The 20,000-nt window shown below is 35.9% G+C and overlaps 1 pseudogene; it reads left to right on the plus strand.

The window, feature by feature from the left end:
- The window catches only part of LOC123518242, a 162,249-nt pseudogene that overhangs the window by 117,400 nt on the left and 24,849 nt on the right, over window positions 1-20,000 (plus strand).

The raw sequence follows: 20,000 nt of genomic DNA on the forward strand, positions 1-20,000 counted from the left end.
TATATATATATATATATATATATAAAGATATATATATATATATATATATATATATATATATATATATATATATATATATATATATATATATATATATATATATATATATATATATATATATATATATATATATATATATATATATATATATATATATATATATATATATATATATATATATATGTATGTATATATATATTAGTCAATATGGTGACCCGCCGAGTAAAGAATAGACTACACTCTGAAACAGTTCTTTTCGTACCATTCTGCTTTGAGTAAGCTTTTAGATAAAGTTCTATTTTTAGTTTTTTAGATTATATATATATATATATATATATATATATATATATATATATATATATATATATATATATATATATATATATATATATATATATATATATATATATATATATATATATATATATATATATATATATATATATATATATATATATATACATGATATTGAATGAAGAGTAAAGGAAAAATCCCCACACACCCCATCGTGCTCACTACCTTACTTCAACACACACACACACACACACACACACACACACACACACACACACACACACACACACACACACACACACACACACACACACACACACACACACACACACACACACACACACACACACACACACACACACACACACACACACACACACACACACACACACACACACACACACACACACATAAAGTACACTTAAAGTGAGAGGTAGGAGGGAAGGAGGGAGGGAGAGGGAGAGAGACAAATAGACAGCTACAATAAATCGGTACTTGGCATTACCCATTGCGAAACGGCACTTCTAGTCCCACAGGTTGTTATTTGAAGAGCCTTCTAGGCTGGCACTCTGGGGACAAATTATCTGGCAGGATGCCAAGTATCAAACCCTCTTGTTACCATTGGGAGTGATTTCACATCCCTTGTGACTGGGGCGGACGTGTTGGAATCACATGGACTTCTTTACGTTAAGGTTTCTGTCTTGTCATTTTTTTTTTTTTTGAGGGTGGTGAGGCACTCGCTCTTTTGATGGATATCTAGAATTTCCTTGGTTTTAGTGAAGTATTTTAAGGTCTCAATACTGCAGAGCATTCAAACTGTGGACATGAAGTTTGCACTGTTTCGTCCACATCAACATAAACCTAAATATAAACAAAAATCATATAGACCTACTTTTCCATTAGAAAAAAAGTGGTGTTTGGGGATGATGAATAATCATACCTTTGTATTCATAACTAATCACTCTGGTAAAATGTACAGGTATTCAACTCTGCGTTTTTCACTGTAACCACATTATTCATTCATTACCTGGAAAGAAGGGGGCACACATCTTAAAAGCTGTGAACGCTACACAGGAAGGAAACTTAATGTCATGAGAGGCGGACGAACTGCACAATATTAAACGACAATAGCTTGATGAAAGAACTGCATGCCCTATATGCTGCTGAGAGAGAGAGAGAGAGAGAGAGAGAGAGAGAGAGAGAGAGAGAGAGAGAGAGAGAGAGAGAGAGAGAGAGAGAGAGAGAGAGGCGAGTCACCCAGACTGTAAATTAACACTCGGAATAGTAGTAACAGAATAACATTACAAAGAAAGACTTGCTTTTGTCATAACCTTATCAGTGAGGTCATTGTTGTTCACTCTTCGGAAGCTGGATGGGGTCTGTTCACGATTACGCTTTATGTATATGTATGTATGTATGTTTGTTTATGTTTATGTATGTCACTCTTGTATCCTTTGACCTTTAGTGTGGTACTATCAACTGCCTGCCGGTGACAGATGAACTATTGCACACTTGATTCATGCGTCCAGCTGCCAAGGATGCTGAGAACACTTCATTAATAATAAAATCTTAGTTTTTTTTCCCCACTTTATGTTGATATTTTTGAAGGCGAGTGTGCCTGAACCCTGATGTCGTATAAGAGAGAGAGAGAGAGAGAGAGAGAGAGAGAGAGAGAGAGAGAGAGAGAGAGAGAGAGAGAGAGAGAGAGAGAGAGAGAGAGAGATATGCAGACGTGCTAATAAATTCTACGGTTTCGTTCTGCCCGCAGACGTCACGGAAAACCCGCAACGTATGTGGGACCCAGAGAAGGGCATGGAGTCCATCCTGGGACGGGGTGTGTCGTCTTTTGGACTGGAGAATGTGACTGTCACCAACCAGACTGCCCAGCTGGGGACCAACGCCTTCCTACACTGCCACGTCCGTAATATGGCTGACAAACAGGTGAGAAGTGTTGATGTGTATGATAGTAAAATCAATGTACATTTTACACTATGAGATGAAGTACTCTTAGCAACTACTCGTAGCAGCGTTTACTAATCATGTAATTAAAAAGAGAGGAAAGCAAATATTTGAGTAACAAATAGGTTTCACAGGTTGGTCTCCTTCAGATAAATCATTTCATTTTAATTTGACTGGTAGTTTTTCATATTGTTACTTTGTAGGAGGGAAATTGTTGTCAGGAATTTCGTTAACCATAATTCGATTAAAAAGAAATATCACATGCTTAATTCAGGAATTTCTGTGCTATCTCTTAAAAAGAGGTACAAGTATACGAGTACCTCCTTCTCAGTCACCCAATTAAAATACTAATAGGGCAGGGGCGGAACTTAAAAGCGGGTTCACACGTATCAATATGCGACTGAAATTACAAGTCGATAGAAGTATTGACAAAGCCTCTTGTAGTCGGAACACGTTCACACAGCGACTGGGAAGTGTTGGCTGATTGGCGGGAAGTGAATGTAAACAAACAGCTACCAACAAGATGTCTTCCTACGGTGACGATGATGAGTGTGATTAAATTATATCATCGCATGTATTCAATCCTCACCTCCAACAACACCCTGCAAAGAGGGAAACAGTTTCTGGAGAGTGGCAGCAATCTCATCGAACGTCGATTTGCGTGAGCTCTTTTTTCTTTTTTTATGCTCTATATGTCATTTTTAGGGTCCTAAATGTGCTCTTTTTCCTTCACCAACTCCAACATCTTTACATCTGGACACCACATTTTCAAACCTTTCTCCGTGACGTCAAAGCATAAACAAAGTGGCAAATTGACTGAACAAGACTAATATGTCGGTCTTGTTTTGCGACTGGTTTCTCCAGTTGCTAGGCACCGAAATTCATTTAGAACCTCTACCGTCTTGCAATTTCAGTCGCATATTGACTGAACATTCAAAGTGTATGACCCTTAAATACCTTTTTTAATTACTTGTGTGTGTGTGTGTGTGTGTGTGTGTGTGTGTGTGTGTGTGTGTGTATATATATATATATATATATATATATATATATATATATATATATATATATATATATATATATATATATATATATATATATATATATATATATATGTAACGATTATAAGTCTCCAAACTGTTATAAATATTCTTAGTGTATCCCCACATTTAGTAAGTTGCCGTGAAGAACTTTTGAACGGCAAGTGGGAAGCTAACAAACTTGCCGTAACTTTGGAAATTGCAACCTCCATGTCTCAGCATCACCTAGCGTCACCTCATCAGGTCTCAAACTTTTTTCATTAGAATTAAATTTTCAGGCCGCAAAGCACTCGTGCAACTCTCGAAGAGTCCCTGATTGTGTGGTAAGAGGCGCGTCATGCATGAATACACACTGGCAACGGCATGCATCGGTATCAAAGAATCTGGTCGGACTTTCCAGTATGCTTTTATGATCACCATATAGAGAGTTAGTGTGCCCGAAGTACTGAGCTTCACGGTGACGGCTATTGGGAGTAAAAATAGTGACAAGAGCGGGGACAAAAGTGCAAAGTGACTGGTGGAAGGTGCTGATTACAGAGCATCCTGCACCTGACGGGTGTGAGTCGGATGTCGCTACCAGCGGTCGTTAGGGTAAACTTGATGAGGTGCCGTTATCGCGTTCTTCTGCTGATGTCGACAATCTGTATTTCATGGCACACCGTCAATTCCCTAATAAGGTGGAAAATAATGTTATGTTGAGAAAGACGTATCGAAATTTTAAATCATTATGGAGGTGCTGGCAAAACACCAGCTGACGCAACAAAAGTTCCATGGGAATTGTTCAATGCTGCACCTTGATAACATGCTAAGAAGGATAGGATAGTATGTTATCAACAAGAGACAACTAGCTGGCCCAAATACGGACATATTTTGTTAACCACCGACCTCTCGCCATAGGCTGAAAAGCGCGGAAGTGACTTGTCAATTGGATCTAAATGTGACCTCAGTTTTATAAGTTTCTTTTATCCAAAATCTCTAGTGAACAATACCACATGAGTTAATGATGTTGAATGCCGTATCTATGTATAGTCGAGGAAAGAGCAGAGAGCAAATATAATACCAAAGGCGGCAATTTCAGCTTATTCGGTGTCTCAACAACAGTAGAGAAGGATGTTGATAATAATCATATATATGCTCATTTAGCTGAATCTTGACCAATGCAATCTTAAAATCTGTTGACCAGTAAGATGGTTCATAAAAGTAACACATAGACATCGATACACTTCCTACTGGCACTTTACTCAAACACAAGTTCCCTCAGTGTGACTGCTGTAGAATACTTTTCATTATTCCAAGTTTTGTCTAGTGTGTTCACATGAAATAGCAGGAAAAACTGTGAACATTATACAAGGTGCCAAAAGTGCAGATAGGGAATGGGCTAGAAAAGTAAAGGACTATGTCTCCTGAGTTTCTACCATTGACAGAACGGGAAAATCATGAAATCGACTGAAGTTAAATGTGACAAAAGTCCCAGTATATACGAGAAACCAATCGACTCAGAAAAAAAAAGTTAAATTAGAATAGCTTTTCTTAAGAACGTTGACTTTAGCATGATGTTTCGCGGGTGCAAAATGTTGACAATATACAATAATTTTAGATGAGAGGCTATGTCATTTCCGGAACTGTTGCCATCTGTACCTACTCACTGCTTTTAAACAAGATCATGTCTATTATTCGTAAATAGGTATACCATATTATAGCCCCATAAGCAGAAAATCATGAAGTGTGGCTGAGGGTTACAGAATGAAAAGGAAATTTCAAAAGTAAGGCCATCGCCTTATTATCTAACACCGTATTGCTTATAAAATTTGTGTTAACTTATCAAGTCATGACTACTGGAAAACCTGTTTATTTAAGAAAGTTATTGCATCCATTTGAGGTTAGGACAAGTGTTGTAGTGAGGCATGCAGCAGATGAGTACAGGCTAAATGAGCCAAGATGTAACTCAGATACGGGTTTCAGAGACTTTCAAGTGTGTGCTCCAAGACTGTACAATAGGCTTCCAGTGCAGGTCAAGGCAAGCAATAGCATTGAACTTTTTAAGAAAAGACTAAAGACATATTTATTCAGGGATGCCTATGATATGTCAGATATGACTGTCACTCAACATTATACTGTGTAAGATTTTAATGTGCAATTTTTATGTTTTGATTACTTAAACTACATTACATGTATAGCTAGATTTTATCGTGTGTGTGTGTGTGTGTGTGTGTGTGTGTGTGTGTGATGTGTGTGTGTGTGTGTGTGAAGTTTTACAATATTTTATATAGTACTCTGCTAGGTATTGTTCATATTTGTATTTTATATTTAATTACTATAGAATAGAGGCTCTGCAGAGCACCACTAGTTGGTGGAGCAGGGTCTGAATGTAATGACAAAGAATAAGAATAAAGAATAATTATGTTACATTGAACGTGTAAACAGGTATCATAGTATTCCGCGTGTAACGCTAGTAACGTCATTGTGCTTCAGGTATGTCGATAGGTAGTTGCTAATAATTACTGGCCTGAGCAGAGTTTCCTAAACTGCAAGAGATTACAATGCACGAAGTCATGTTCCGGTAGTCACTGAAGAGATACATAGTGCACGACATAGATTAATTGAAGGATATAAACGTATTCAGACCTAAAAGTGTAATTGCCTTTCATTGTTAATGTCTGCATCCGTCACATCTTTATCTCACGTCAGATTCTGAAATAATTTTCTACTCGAAATTTAACTTCTTCCAAGTAACTCCCAGCAGGGGGCATCGACTTCCGAAGCCATGAATTCTGTGGACGTCCTCTTGGCCTCCTCCATTCTGGGTTATCCCTTTCGGAGACAACCCAATATGCAGGATCGGCATCCGGGTAGCGTGCCACATGCCCATATAGTCGCAGTTGGCGTTGACGGACTATGCTGGTAATCGGTCTCGAATCAGTCTCACGGAGCAGTCGCTGATTTGATAGTCATACCAGCGGTAACCCATGATCCACATGTATGTGTGTGTGTGTGTGTGTGTGTGTGTGTGTGTGTATATATATATATATATATATATATATATATATATATATATATATATATATATATATATATATATATATATATATATATATATATATATATATATATATATAAGACGCAATGTGTATTCTTTGTGATTCATGACTCATTCTAGGAGTCCCTTAACTAACTTTCTTTCATCACTCTCACTTATTTCCTCACTCACTACTGCAATGTTGATTCTTCATGATTACTGTTTATACGAGTTAGCGAGCTGTGTATATTTCCCATCTTCGCACTTGATCGTCTTCGAGGTGAAATATTTTCTTTTTTAGCTTCTCTCTCCTGTGTGTAATTCAGGCAAGGTAACAGCAAGGAGAGCTTATTTGTAGTTCCACTTTCCTTCAAAGGAAGGTTCCGTTAGAAGAGGATTCTATTGGCATCAGATAATTTTCCTTTGAAATTTGTTATGAAAAGGTCCAAAAGCTGAAGGAAATGATATACCTTTTTACCGTCCTTGCAGTTATAATTTTTTTTTTTCATAATTCTTACTTCATTCCTTGTCTGATCTTTAACTTAAAGAAAAAAATAATAAATAAAATTTGGAGAAATTCAAGATTAATATAAAGAATCTTTTAAGTGATCATTTGGTGAAAACAAACATGATAGACAATAAAAACAATACTTTTGGCATTTGGCATCCTGTTGTAAAGTTAAACACATAATAGCATTATAATTTATAGCTAGGAGACAACAAAACTATGTTAAGAAGAAACATATGCCAGTGGCATCCTGATCCACGTTCCGCTTCCTGCACCTGGAACACATCAGAAACGTAGTGCTCAAGGAAGAAAATTACAAGGGTGTTTGTCAGCATCTCGTAGCCAGGAGAATGTAAGTTGGCATTATGCTGAGAGGGATAATCTTGTAAAAGACGGCAGTTTGCAAGATCAAGAGAGCCAGTTAGTCTGGAGAGGGATCAGAGTGGTGAGAGAAAGAGAGAGAGAGAGAGAGAGAGAGAGAGAGAGAGAGAGAGAGAGAGAGAGAGAAACTCCACAATTTCAAGATGAAACTCTTATGACATCAAGTTCTTTGATTTTCTCCTTTTGTGGACCTAACAACCTCCATAATGATGGCGACGTTTTGCGGAAGAAGCAAGTCAACATGATGAAGAAGTTAAGAGATTTGGAAAGTCTGAAGGGCAGCCAGTGTCAACACTCCGGACTTTGCGACCACATATATCCCGCTGCCTGCTGGAATATTGAATCACTTTTCCCACTTCATACTGGACATTTTCCTGCCTTACTTCTTAACATGAAAAAAACTTAGTCAGAATTGTATCGTGAGTGACAAATAGAGATCTCAGGACGCAAAAGAATGTTGGCCTTCTGGAGGTGAAGTGAGAACATTAGATTAATGATCTCCTCGCCCTAGTTGTGTTGCTGTGATGATGGGACCAGCAGTATTGGCTACCGAGCCTCCCCAACTGATCTGGCCTTGGTCCAAACCTTGACCTTCCCATCGCGGGATTGGATGAATGAGAATCTCCCTTTATTTTACTTTATTTATTCATTTGTTTTTGTTTTATTTTCTATTTAATTTCTTATTCATTCATTTGTTTGTTTTTCTTTTTCAAGGATATTCAATTCAAGTGAGTTCTGGAATGAAATAAGTGAATCAGCTGAAACTAACCCAAAGGTCTAAAAACTAAAGTTCAATATCAGTAACATTATTTTTACTAAATATTTTCTTTTTTTCCCATTTCTTTCCCGACACTTTTCATCTTGAAAGTAACTCCAGACTAATGAAAATATCATACAGTCTTCTTGCTATTCAAGTTTGCTGAGACTATGAATAATGTTACTTTACTTTTCATCATCAGCGCCATTCCTCAAGTTGCCGTCCAATACTACAACGATAAAATGGAACATAATATGGATATCTAACAAGTTATATTAATATCTAAGAAAGAACAATGATATGTATATAGTAAAATTGGTGCTGGGGATGTGAGGAAAGGCAAGAATGATGCTCAGAACAAAATGATGTGTCGTAATATTGGATTGAGAGCGATAATGGATCAAAACCTATCTGAAGAGTTTAGATAGATAGATCAATGATAGGGATATAGTTATATTTTGTTACTGATTTAGTTGCTGGCTATTAGATACCTAATGGGAGTTCAAATTAGTTTTACAGTGGCGAAAGAGTCTCCAAAAAATAGACTCTTAAGTGTTAATGCATTGAAATCGAGGATGATAGTAAATGAAAAGGGTGGAGGGATGTGCTGGTCAAGAATGTGAGATAGAAAGAGGTAAAGCAAAGTGGAAATATTCAAATACTTGGGCTTCACGTGGGCTGAGTGAGGGGATACGATGTGGAAGTTGAGAAGAGAATGAAGGCAGGATGGAGTAAGTGAAAAGAAGTTTTGAAGAGGTCTGTGGCATCAGCATGTCAAAGAGACTTAAGGCGAATACTCGTGTATACAAAAGTAATGACCAACAATACTACTGAAGCAGATAAACGGGAGGTAAAAGAAGAGAGAAGAAATTAAAACTCTGTAATTATCCAGCACTAATAACTGTTTGATATGGAATTGAGAAAACACTTGGACTACGTGGTGAGGAAAGCAAGAGTGTAAAATGCAACATTACGGACAAGAGATCAAAATAGAAGTAGTTTGGTAATTTCATTAGAGATGATGAAAATAACAATAAAAGTATTAAAGAATTAGTGAGATAGTAGTATATGGCGATGATGACTTGCAAAAGGATAAAAGTAAAATATACTGTGGCAACAACAGCGATTTGAATGATGAGGACGAAAGCACAAAAGACGCTGATAATTAACGAATCTGTGTCGCCTGGCGTGTGTTTAAGTAGCCCTGAAAGGAAATAAACATGTTCTTTCATATTCCTAAGTCAAGTCCTTATTATAAATCCCCACATGTTCTTACATATTTCCTTATTGCTCCACAGTACTCCAGTGCTCAATCATACTACAGTATTTATAGACTGTTAATTTCTTTAACTTTACCAAGGACATTTGCCTAATATCAGGTGACTATTTTCACGTGTCTTTGCTTCTAATCGCTTACTTTTAATACGACCTCAACTATTATGAAATGCATAACTCCATTACTACACACAGCTGGTTGTTTTCCTCTGGTAAAAGCTATCCTTTTTATTCTCTCGAGGCCAAACGCACAATTGCCCTTCCTTCTCTCTAGTGCTTACAGACCCTGCTTCTAGCTTTCTTCTCGCCAGTCCTCTCTCTGCCCAAACTGCTCACGGGTTCGCTTTTCCTCATGGGATGAAACCAGGCGCTTCATCCGTCCCACACAGGTAACCACTGCGGTCTTACTGTACAGTGTTGGATTCAAGTCGTTGTGTTGGGAAAGTGGGCCAGGGAAGTAGATGGTCACCAAATCTTTAATAGAGTTCGGTCAACTGAGCACTGCAACTCCCTATAATACACACAGCCTCCTGCCGACAGACCAATCGATTGCTTTACGGCCACGTTTTCCAAGTCATTTAGCGGGGCGTTACTGGCGAACTAATCTGACCTATTATGTTAGTATAAACTGCGGTTATTGCTTGTGGGTGGTATTATATTATTTTCTTTCAATTGTGATGTTTCATTACATTGTATCCCGCTTGATAATTAAGTATTAATGAACGGTAATTAGATGATTCATATTTTGTATTCTGCTTACTGTTAAAATCCACTTGCTAAATTATGTTGAGATGTGGTTGTTAGTAATCATGTTTTGAAACGAAAATGATCTCTCTCTCTCTCTCTCTCTCTCTCTCTCTCTCTCTCTCTCTCTCTCTCTCTCTCTCTCTCTCTCTCTCTCTCTCTCTCTCTCTCTCTCTCTCTCTCTCTCTCTCTCTCTCTCTCTCTCTCTCTCTCTCTCTCTCTATATATATATATATATATATATATATATATATATATATATATATATATATATATATATATAGTGGATGATTTTGATAATGAAATATAGCGATGGAGACTATAACTAATTAGACATGGATCACATAACTTGTTTACAAAGGAAAACCTTGCAAAGGAGAACCTTGAGGGACGCTATCTTTGAGCTTCTATTCTCCATGTGTAATATTGTAAAGTATCAATTACCATACCTTAACCAACACTACCTCCGCATCCAGTACAATATATACGTGATAGTTTTGTTCTAACTATATTGCTTTATACAATTAAATCTCAGTGCAGTTATTCCTGTGAAACTTATCCAAAAAGATGACACTTATTCCTGGTCCAGTTTTCACTTCAATGTGCTATCAAAACACTGCAATCATTTCGGTAGACAGTAAACCTCTCAGTTTAGTGTAATGAGATAATGATATAATGATATGATCTCTCTCTCTCTCTCTCTCTCTCTCTCTCTCTCTCTCTCTCTCTCTCTCTCTCTCTCTCTCTCTCTCTCTCTCTCTCTCTCTCTCTCTCTCTCTCTCTCTCTCTCTCTCTCTCTCTCTCTCTCTCACACACACACACACACACACACACACACACACAGTCATATACTGTTATATATAATTCTTTATTATTATTATTATTATTATTATTATTATTATTATTATTATTATTATTATTATTATTATTATTATTATTATTATTTGTATTTATTATTATTATTATTGATATTATTTTGTTTATTATTATTATTGTTTATTATTATTATTATTTTTATTATTATTTTTATTATCAATTATTATTATTATTATTATTATTATTATTGTTATTATTATTATTATTATTATTATTATTATTGTTATTATTATTATTATCATTTTTACTACTACTACTACTAGAACTACTACTACTACTACTACTACTACTACTACTACTACTACTACTACTACTACTACTACTACTACTACTACTACTACTACTACTATTACTATTACTGTTGTTGATGTTGTTCTTGTTTCACCGTGCGCTTGGTAAACTGTAACTAAAGATGACGGAGCAAGGGTCTAGAACACTTCTCTTCAGTACATTAATTTTGCCACCATAATCAGACGAAATGTAATTTTTTGTGTGGTCTGCCAGCCTTTAAAGGGGAGCTTTCCCGGACATACAGAGAGGAAGATAATTAACTTATTATTGTTTTTATTATCATTGTCATTATTATCGAAATATTCAAGATTTTCGTTGGTTTCCCCGGAAAGAACCCTTCCAAGCGGGATTCTCAGCCATACACACATCGCTATTGTCTGCATCCATTAATTAAAAGCGATATTTTAATATATTTTTCTTTTATTCTCTATTTCCACTGGAATGGGAAAAATTGGTAAGGTTTTTTTTCTCGTTCTTTCAGTATACAGAGAAAGTCTCTAACACAGAAGCAGTAATTATTGTAGGAAAAATCAGCATAATAACTCCTTAGGTTCTCCATCCAACTAACACAGGCAAACCGCCAGATTAATTTCCACTTTGAAAGATTCTGAGGATGGATTGGAGACATATGATATACACAGACATAAGTTTGTGATAGGAAGAGCCTAACGGAGAAGATAGGTGGCAACATAAAACAAAACGATTAGAGGATAGGAAAAGGTCAAGGATGTTAGGTGTATCCTCAACACAACAAGAGATACAAGTACGTTTTGCACCAGTTGCTATATATATATATATATATATATATATATATATATATATATATATATATATATATATATATATATATATATATATATATATATATATATATATATATATATATATATATATATATATATATATATATATATATATATATATATATATATATATATATATATATATATATATATATTACACGTGTGTGTGTGTAATGTTATTAATATTGGTTCGGTGTAATTTAAACATTTATCCCACGTTTGCGTCCAATATATCATTGTTGTCACTTTGTTATTTGTACTAAGGTTTAGCTAAGATACTGCAAGCTATTAAAGTTAGGTTATTGCTTCTTTTCATCCGTTTTCGTTGCCTACATTTTGGAATGATTGGGCATAGATTGCGTGCTTATTCTCAGGTTGTTTCTTATCAGGAACTTATATATTTTTTATATTTGTGTCTATCGAAAACTCCGGAGTTTCCTAAAAAGAACTTGTCTCTACATCCATCGTTTTGTTTCTTCTTTGTTTACCCTTGAAAGGTTCAATTCTCGTGTAGCTATTGATATTATTCTCTTTTACACTTCGTCACCTGATGTGTCTTTTCAGTGTGTTAATTTTTAAGCGGGATAATTACCTTTTTTTTTTTTTTTGTTTATACCATTTGGGCTTTTCACGGGAATTTGGTCAACTTCTGATTTTCCCTTAATGCTTATCCTTTTGTTTTCCACGAGACGGTGTAGAAGGCGTAGGGTAAAGGATGAACAGCCAAAGAATGATCAAACGAGTCAAGACAGAGGAAACTATATATGAAGATAAGAAGTTTTTCTGGGGTAGACAGCTGAAATGGATGAGTGGAGATCTGGGTGGTCCTTTATCCTATAATGAAACAAAGAGACTGATGTCTTTGATGATTATGTTTTTTTTATTCTTTCTTTTACATCATCATCACCCTCTTCTTTCTTCTTCTTCTTCTTCTCCTTCTTCTTCTTCGTCTTCTTCTTCTGATCGTGTTGTTCTTTTATTGTTTATATATATCTGAAGATAAACATATTTTCTGCCTTATTTTTTCCAAGAGCAGTATTATAAACATAAGGCAGAATATCCATAGACTTTTTATAGACATTATATTGTTCTCTCCAAATTAATTGCTGTTTATGTGTTCATGTACAATGATAACTCAAATATGTTTCCACCTTTAGTTTTAATTTTTGTCCGCTGTGGTTTCATGAATTGAGATAGAGATGGAGTAGATGGCGAGTGTTAAAGGTTTGGGAGACATTTGCTGCGAATTTTATTTATCTATTATTTTTTTGTGTGTGTTTTCAAAGATTTATTTTATTGAACCAATTGTGAAAATATTCATTGATAGTGAATCTCTATATAATATAGGTTATGCGATATTTGATCTTTCTTGCATCAATTTTTCACTTCATTGATTTTACCGATAGTTGAGTTTTACTGATCTTTATGAAAATTGCAAAAATACATTATTAAGTTTTAGCAAATTGCAATGATAATGTAAATATAGTTCTCTCTGAGGAAGAAACAGTTAAGAAAATGAAAGTGAATTTAATGTAGTTGAAAGTAAAGAATTATCTGAATGAGAGGATGACAGGAAAAACGTCCCAAATGTTTGTCGTTTCAATTACGAGCACACTTACTTAATTACGAGTTCAAGAAGAGCAAAGTTTGGCGCATCTACCTGATGAAATGTCTATCAACAGTAAAATTTCGTCTATTGTTTGTGACAGTTATTGTTCCTATACGTTTACCACAAAAAAAAAAATATCCTCGGTCTGTCCTTTACTCATAATCTTAACTGGAAACTTCTCATCTCATCTCTTGCTAAAACAGCTTCTATGAAGTTAAGCGTTCTGAAGCGTCCCCGCCAGTTTTTCTCACCCCTCCAACTACTAACTCTGTACAAGGGCTTTATCCGCCCCTGTATGGAGTACTCTTCGCATGTATGGGGGGTTCCACTCACACAGTTTTATTAGATGGCTTTTCGTCTCATCAACTCCCCTCCTCTGACTGACTGTCTTCATCCTCTTTCTCACCGCCGAAATGTTGCATCTCTTTTTTATCTTTTATCGCTATTTTCATGCTAACTATTCTACTATTTTGCTAACTGCATGCCTCCCCTCCTCCTGCCGCCTCGCTACACAAGGCTTTCTTCTTCCTCTCACCCCTATTCTGTCCAACTCTATAACGCAAGAGTTAACGAGTACTCTCAATCATTCATACCATTCTATGGTAAACTCTGGAACTCCCTGCCTGCCTCAGTATTTCGGTCTTCCTACGACTTGACTTCTTTTAAGAAGGAGGTTTCAAGACATTTGTTCCTTAATTTTGGGTAACTCTTCACTTCTCTGTAAGGGAACCAGCACTCAAATGGGCTTTTGTTTTAGTATTTGGTGCCCTTGGCTGATTTCCCTTCTGCATAAAAAAAAAATTCTGAAGAAGTGAACATGGCAGTTCATGCATTAATGCAAGAACTATATACTGTTTAATATTGACGTTAATAAATTTTGTGTGACAGTATTAACTAAATCTAAGAGATGTGGTAGACATATTTAGGTTTGCAGGTACTTTTTTAGGTTATCATTGTTATTAAGTAGAAAAAGCCGACCTTTAAAGGTGATGGAGCACAGACAACGTCAAAAGAAGTAGAGTGTGATTTAATATTTTTAAAAAGTCTGATTCAGTTTCAGTGACTTGAAACGTCTTTATCTTTCTAACAAAATTAGGAAGATGTTAAAAGTAGAGATTATGCTTTCTTGATAAGAAGTAAGGTTCAAAACAGGAAATGCTTTAAAAGTTCATAATGATAAAAAGGTTTCATATGACATTTTCTACCTATGTCCTATGTCTTTTGAAATTGTCAAACTGGAAAATGATATATTCTGGTACGCTCTCAGAGGGGAATGTTTCTTTTACTATCAATATTGTAATGGTTTAAATTGTACACTCTGTATGCGTATAAAGCACTTCCATTGTTTTCTCAATAGAGGGAGAATTTCCTATAGAGGGTCACACTGCAACTGTACTTCATTGTTATTGAGGAACGAGGGAAGCTGGCCAGGAAGGCGCGGGAAGTCATATTGCTATTGCCACCCGATAACGGTGCCTGTTCAACACAAAACACACACACACACTCTCTCTCTCTCTCTCTCTCTCTCTCTCTCTCTCTCTCTCTCTCTCTCTCTCTCTCTCTTGCATTGTAGTGTTGTAGTGTGGTAAGCCAGTAGTCCCTGCTAGAGCGCTCCTCGCCACACTGGGCTTACGCTATTTACGTACCTAAACTTAAGTGGTGATCCCTCAGCAATTAGCCATAGATAAATAAGGAGATACAAGTCTTACCTCACGAAAAGATGAGCAGCATATCTCCATAATGGTCCTCATTAGCCCGTAGTAATGGGACACTTGTGTTCGGCGATGCCACAAAATACATACACGTCAAGATTAGAAAACGGTTCAGTAGTTTCTGCATACCGGAGGATATTCTAAAAGTAGATACTAAATTTATGTATACATTTTCATTGGAATCTAGAGAAAAATCGTCTTTTCTTTTTTTAGATGAGGAACACAAGCACAGTCGCTTGAATAATAATAATTTTTCTTATGTCACATAATAGAAATACATCAACATATGATATCTATCTCATGTATTCATGTTTACCTACATAGAACTAGATTTTCGTTATATATATATATATATATATATATATATATATATATATATATATATATATATATATATATATATATATATATATATATATATATATATATATATATATATATATATATATATATATATATATATATATATATATATATATATATATATACCTCCGCTGGTAAGTAAGGCTAATACTAATAATAAAAACCAAAAAAATCACATTCGTATTAGTGTGATGCACGTTATAGGATTCATACGCTTAATTATATCATTCATAATACAAATTACGTACCCTCAGTAGTGTCGCTTGAATGGTTGCCATTTGACATGGAGACAAGGGCCATTCTTTTTATCATTTTAGAATCATTAACTCTTTTGGAATTGTTGATCTGCTTTTCTTATTCCTCGATCGCCTTCTCTGACACCTCAGTATCCCCTATAGCCCATAAATTCCCGTGAAAAGACCACATGGTGTAAAAAAAATAAAAATAAAAAAGGTGGAAAGGCCAACGTTACGCTCAATCACCATCACCACCAGGAACACACACTCGTTTTTCCGTTATGTCACTCGTTGAGGTATGTGTGAGAGGAATGAAAGTCTTATTCTAAGAAACTCCAAGTGAAGCGTCATTAATGCTGCGTACCGCGATATTCTGTGTGACGAGTGTTACAAATAATGCGATTATTGCGCTTCCAGTATTGGTCAGATCACATAAGGTACCGTATCTTGAAAAGTTTTGGTTCTTTATCTCGACAAATTTTCACAGGCATCAGCGGGAGTTCCTCAAGTATTCAAGAATGTTTAGACGACTCTAGCGATTGGTTGCCAAGAATTCTGCATTCATAATGTGGAGAAACACCCATGGAAAACTACTGATAATATGTTTGGCTTTTGAGAGAGATTTTCATTTAGGCAATAAACTGTAAAGATATGAGACAATATATCATGGCATTTAAAGGAAATGGATATCACATAAATGGTCTTTCCAACTGTAAATAATAGATTGATAACATGTAAATTAGTATAATACATCTAAATAACTCATAGTATCTTTATTTGATATATATATATATATATATATATATATATATATATATATATATATATATATATATATATATATATATATATATATATATAATGCAATTTCTGAATTTTACATCACCACGCATCGGAAGAACAACACGTTCTTAATGTTTCAGAAGTCTCTATCTTATGCACGGTAAATAGCAATTCCTCTGTAATGGAGTGACTGAAAAGCTATCACGACCAGGATGGGATGATGTAACGAGCAAGCGACGGGATGATGAAAAGTGTAAGCATGAGGTGGAACTTTTCAGGACGATAATGACAAGAAACTGTTGGGGCAAGAGACCAGCGAAAGAGCCAAGTCGTGATGAAGTGGCGAAGTTTGTGAGTCATGCCATAATGAGGTGTTGTACAGAGGCCCTTCTGGAGCACAGCAGGGGAGGCTTGGAACCCTAACGGCACAGCTTCCTCTTCATGACTCAAGCACCAGCACATCTCTTTTCCTACCTACTGCTGTGTCTGGTGTGTGTGTGTGTGTGTGTGTGTGTGTGTGTGTGTGTGTGTGTGTGTGTGTGTGTGTGTGTGTGTGTGTGTGTGTGTGTGTGTGTGTGTGTGTGTGTGTGTGTGTGTGTGTGTGTGTGTGTGTGTGTGCCTTTGCCTAGTTACGTACCTGTAACAGCAAAATTATTTTACTGGTACAATTAGGTTTTGTGACGGAGGTAGGCAGTACAATAGGAAATGAGGGTTATTGAGACAGAGAAAAAAAGCGCTCGTTGAGCTAATAGAAAACCCAAAGTGCGTTTGTTCCAACACAATCCAATTATGTGAAAGGTTTGAAATATCATTATTTTCCCATTTCTCTCACTTCATTTCTTGTTGCTGCCTTCTCTATAATATATCTCTCTAGTCCTCTTTTCAGAAATTCTCTCCTCTCTCTCTCTCTCTCTCTCTCTCTCTCTCTCTCTCTCTCTCTCTCTCTCTCTCTCTCTCTCTCTCTCTCTCTCTCTCTCTCTCTCTCTCTCTCTCTCTCTCTCTCTCTCTCTACGCTGGCGTACGACAAAAGCATCCTGGAAACGGTTCTAAAGCAAATTTACTGAATGGAATTCCGCGAAACGCAACGTAGTGAAAGAACCACAGATCGATGAATAGATCACACTGGTTTTATTTACGTGGCAGGTTATGTAAACTTACACATATGTCGTACTGCTGAGAGCCACTTGATAACACCACTTGGTTTTCGCACTACATCTGAAAATGATGGTGTGAATGGTCAGCAGGATGTGCATGTATTATATCCACGCATCTTCTTTTGTTACTGAAGTGTGCAGGTGTTCTTTGTTCCCGAAACTAAAAAGAAAATGGAAATCAATGAAGGCAGTGTGGAGAAGAACACCTAAAAATCACTACAACTCTTTCATCTTTAGAAGAAAAGAGAAAAATGAAAGCGAAAAGAGCGTGTTGCAGATATTTATACTGCGAATTATGCAACTATATAAGTATGGTAATATTTTCAAGTTCACAATGTGAGACCCATTTGTATATCATAGTAGTATCGATATTCAATGTTGAATATATCTTGTACACACCATTATATACATAACGTTATCTCCCCTTGGAAGAATACATCGTTCTTTTCACTGTTTCTTTGAACAAGTCTTTCCCGTTTTTCTCGCATGTTTTTACAAGACAAAACTGAAAAGTTTAATTCTTACCCGCTGCTTCGCCCATTAAATCAATCAGTGAATCTCCTCATCCGACAGAGGCGCTCTGCGTACCTTACATCACAACCCGAGAGCACGTTCCCTGTAGATTGGAGGAAAGTGCGTATAATCATGACGTAACCTTTACACAAGCTTCAGACAGATAGCCGTTCCTTATAGCTCAGACCGCGACTAGCGTGTGTGTATAGCAAATGGAAGACTTGACTGGACCTCAAGGGGTTGGGAGTGAGAGGAGACGTGATGAGGTCTGTTGTCACTGCCGTCATATTGGTGGCGGTTTGGTATCGCCGATGTATTGATCACATTCCTTTGACATGTTCTTCCTTTTCTCAGCGGAGATTGTAACCAAGACTAGACTTTGTGTATCTGTCCTCCGTTCTGTTTGTCCGTTTATATGTATGTGTTTGTTTCTTTGTTTGTCTGAGTAAGTCTCTCTCTCTCTCTCTCTCTCTCTCTCTCTCTCTCTCTCTCTCTCTCTCTCTCTCTCTCTCTCTCTCTCTCTCTCTCTCTTTGCCTCGTATATTACGGATAAAGTGACAAAAATATTGGACATTTTTTGTCATCATTAGTACAATAAATTTTCGGATGTATAAAAAAGTCAACACGCTTTAGATTACATATAGATACCAAAGTTTGATATGTAAAATTCCCTAAATACATCGAAAACACACAACTTACATAAGAGTTGAATCTCTAACCATGTCACAAAATCTAATTTACCAAAAAAAATATTTGTTTTGAATTTACTGTTCGTAATAATTTAATTTGTTTGAAGTGATAAAAAAAAAATTACGAATTTACACACAAAATCCTTCCTTATAGGGGGAGGTCAGATGAGCCTTTAATTAATCTTCGCTTTTTTTCAGATTATAGAGACCACTAAAAATAATTATCGTCTAATTTATCTAATAGTTATATGCTTCGTTGAATTTAAGAAATAAGAACATAAGAAAAGAGGGAAGCTGCAAGAGGCCGCCAGGCCTATACGAGGCAGACCCAGTGTGCTTAAGCTACCTAATTCCATCTATCTTCCCATCCATGAACTTCTCTAACCTTCTTTGAAAGCTCCCTATTGACTCAACCCTGACTACATGACCACTGAGACCGTTCCACTCATCAACCACTCTGTTTGAAAGCCAGTTTCTTCCCGTTTCTTTCCTAAACCTGAATTTTTCAAGTTTAAACCCATTATTTCTGGTTCTCTCCCCGTTAGAAATAATTAGTTTAAACTTCCTATTAATGTACTTGTTTATTTTATACTCATGTTCTCTTTACAGTATCGTTTTATGTAATCGATTTTTCTTTATATATATATATCACATTACACCAGAATATATATATATATATATATATATATATATATATATATATATATATATATATATATATATATATATATATATATATATTATATAGGTATAATTCTGGTGTAAAGTGGATAGGACAGCCGGATGTAAAGAAAATCGATTAAATAAAACGATAATGTAAAGAAAACATGAATATAAAATAAACAAGTTCATAAATAGGAGATAGCCAGCCAGACAGTTAAGTTAAGCCATATCCCACGCCACACTAGAAAGGGGGGCTTGGAGGTATTGTTTACCGTTCATTATACAAAGGCATTCCTACCTTCATTTTACTCTTGTATGTAGCTTCCAGGTGACGTAA

Source organism: Portunus trituberculatus, chromosome 43, assembly GCF_017591435.1.
Source record: "Portunus trituberculatus isolate SZX2019 chromosome 43, ASM1759143v1, whole genome shotgun sequence".
Lineage (NCBI taxonomy): Eukaryota > Metazoa > Arthropoda > Malacostraca > Decapoda > Portunidae > Portunus > Portunus trituberculatus.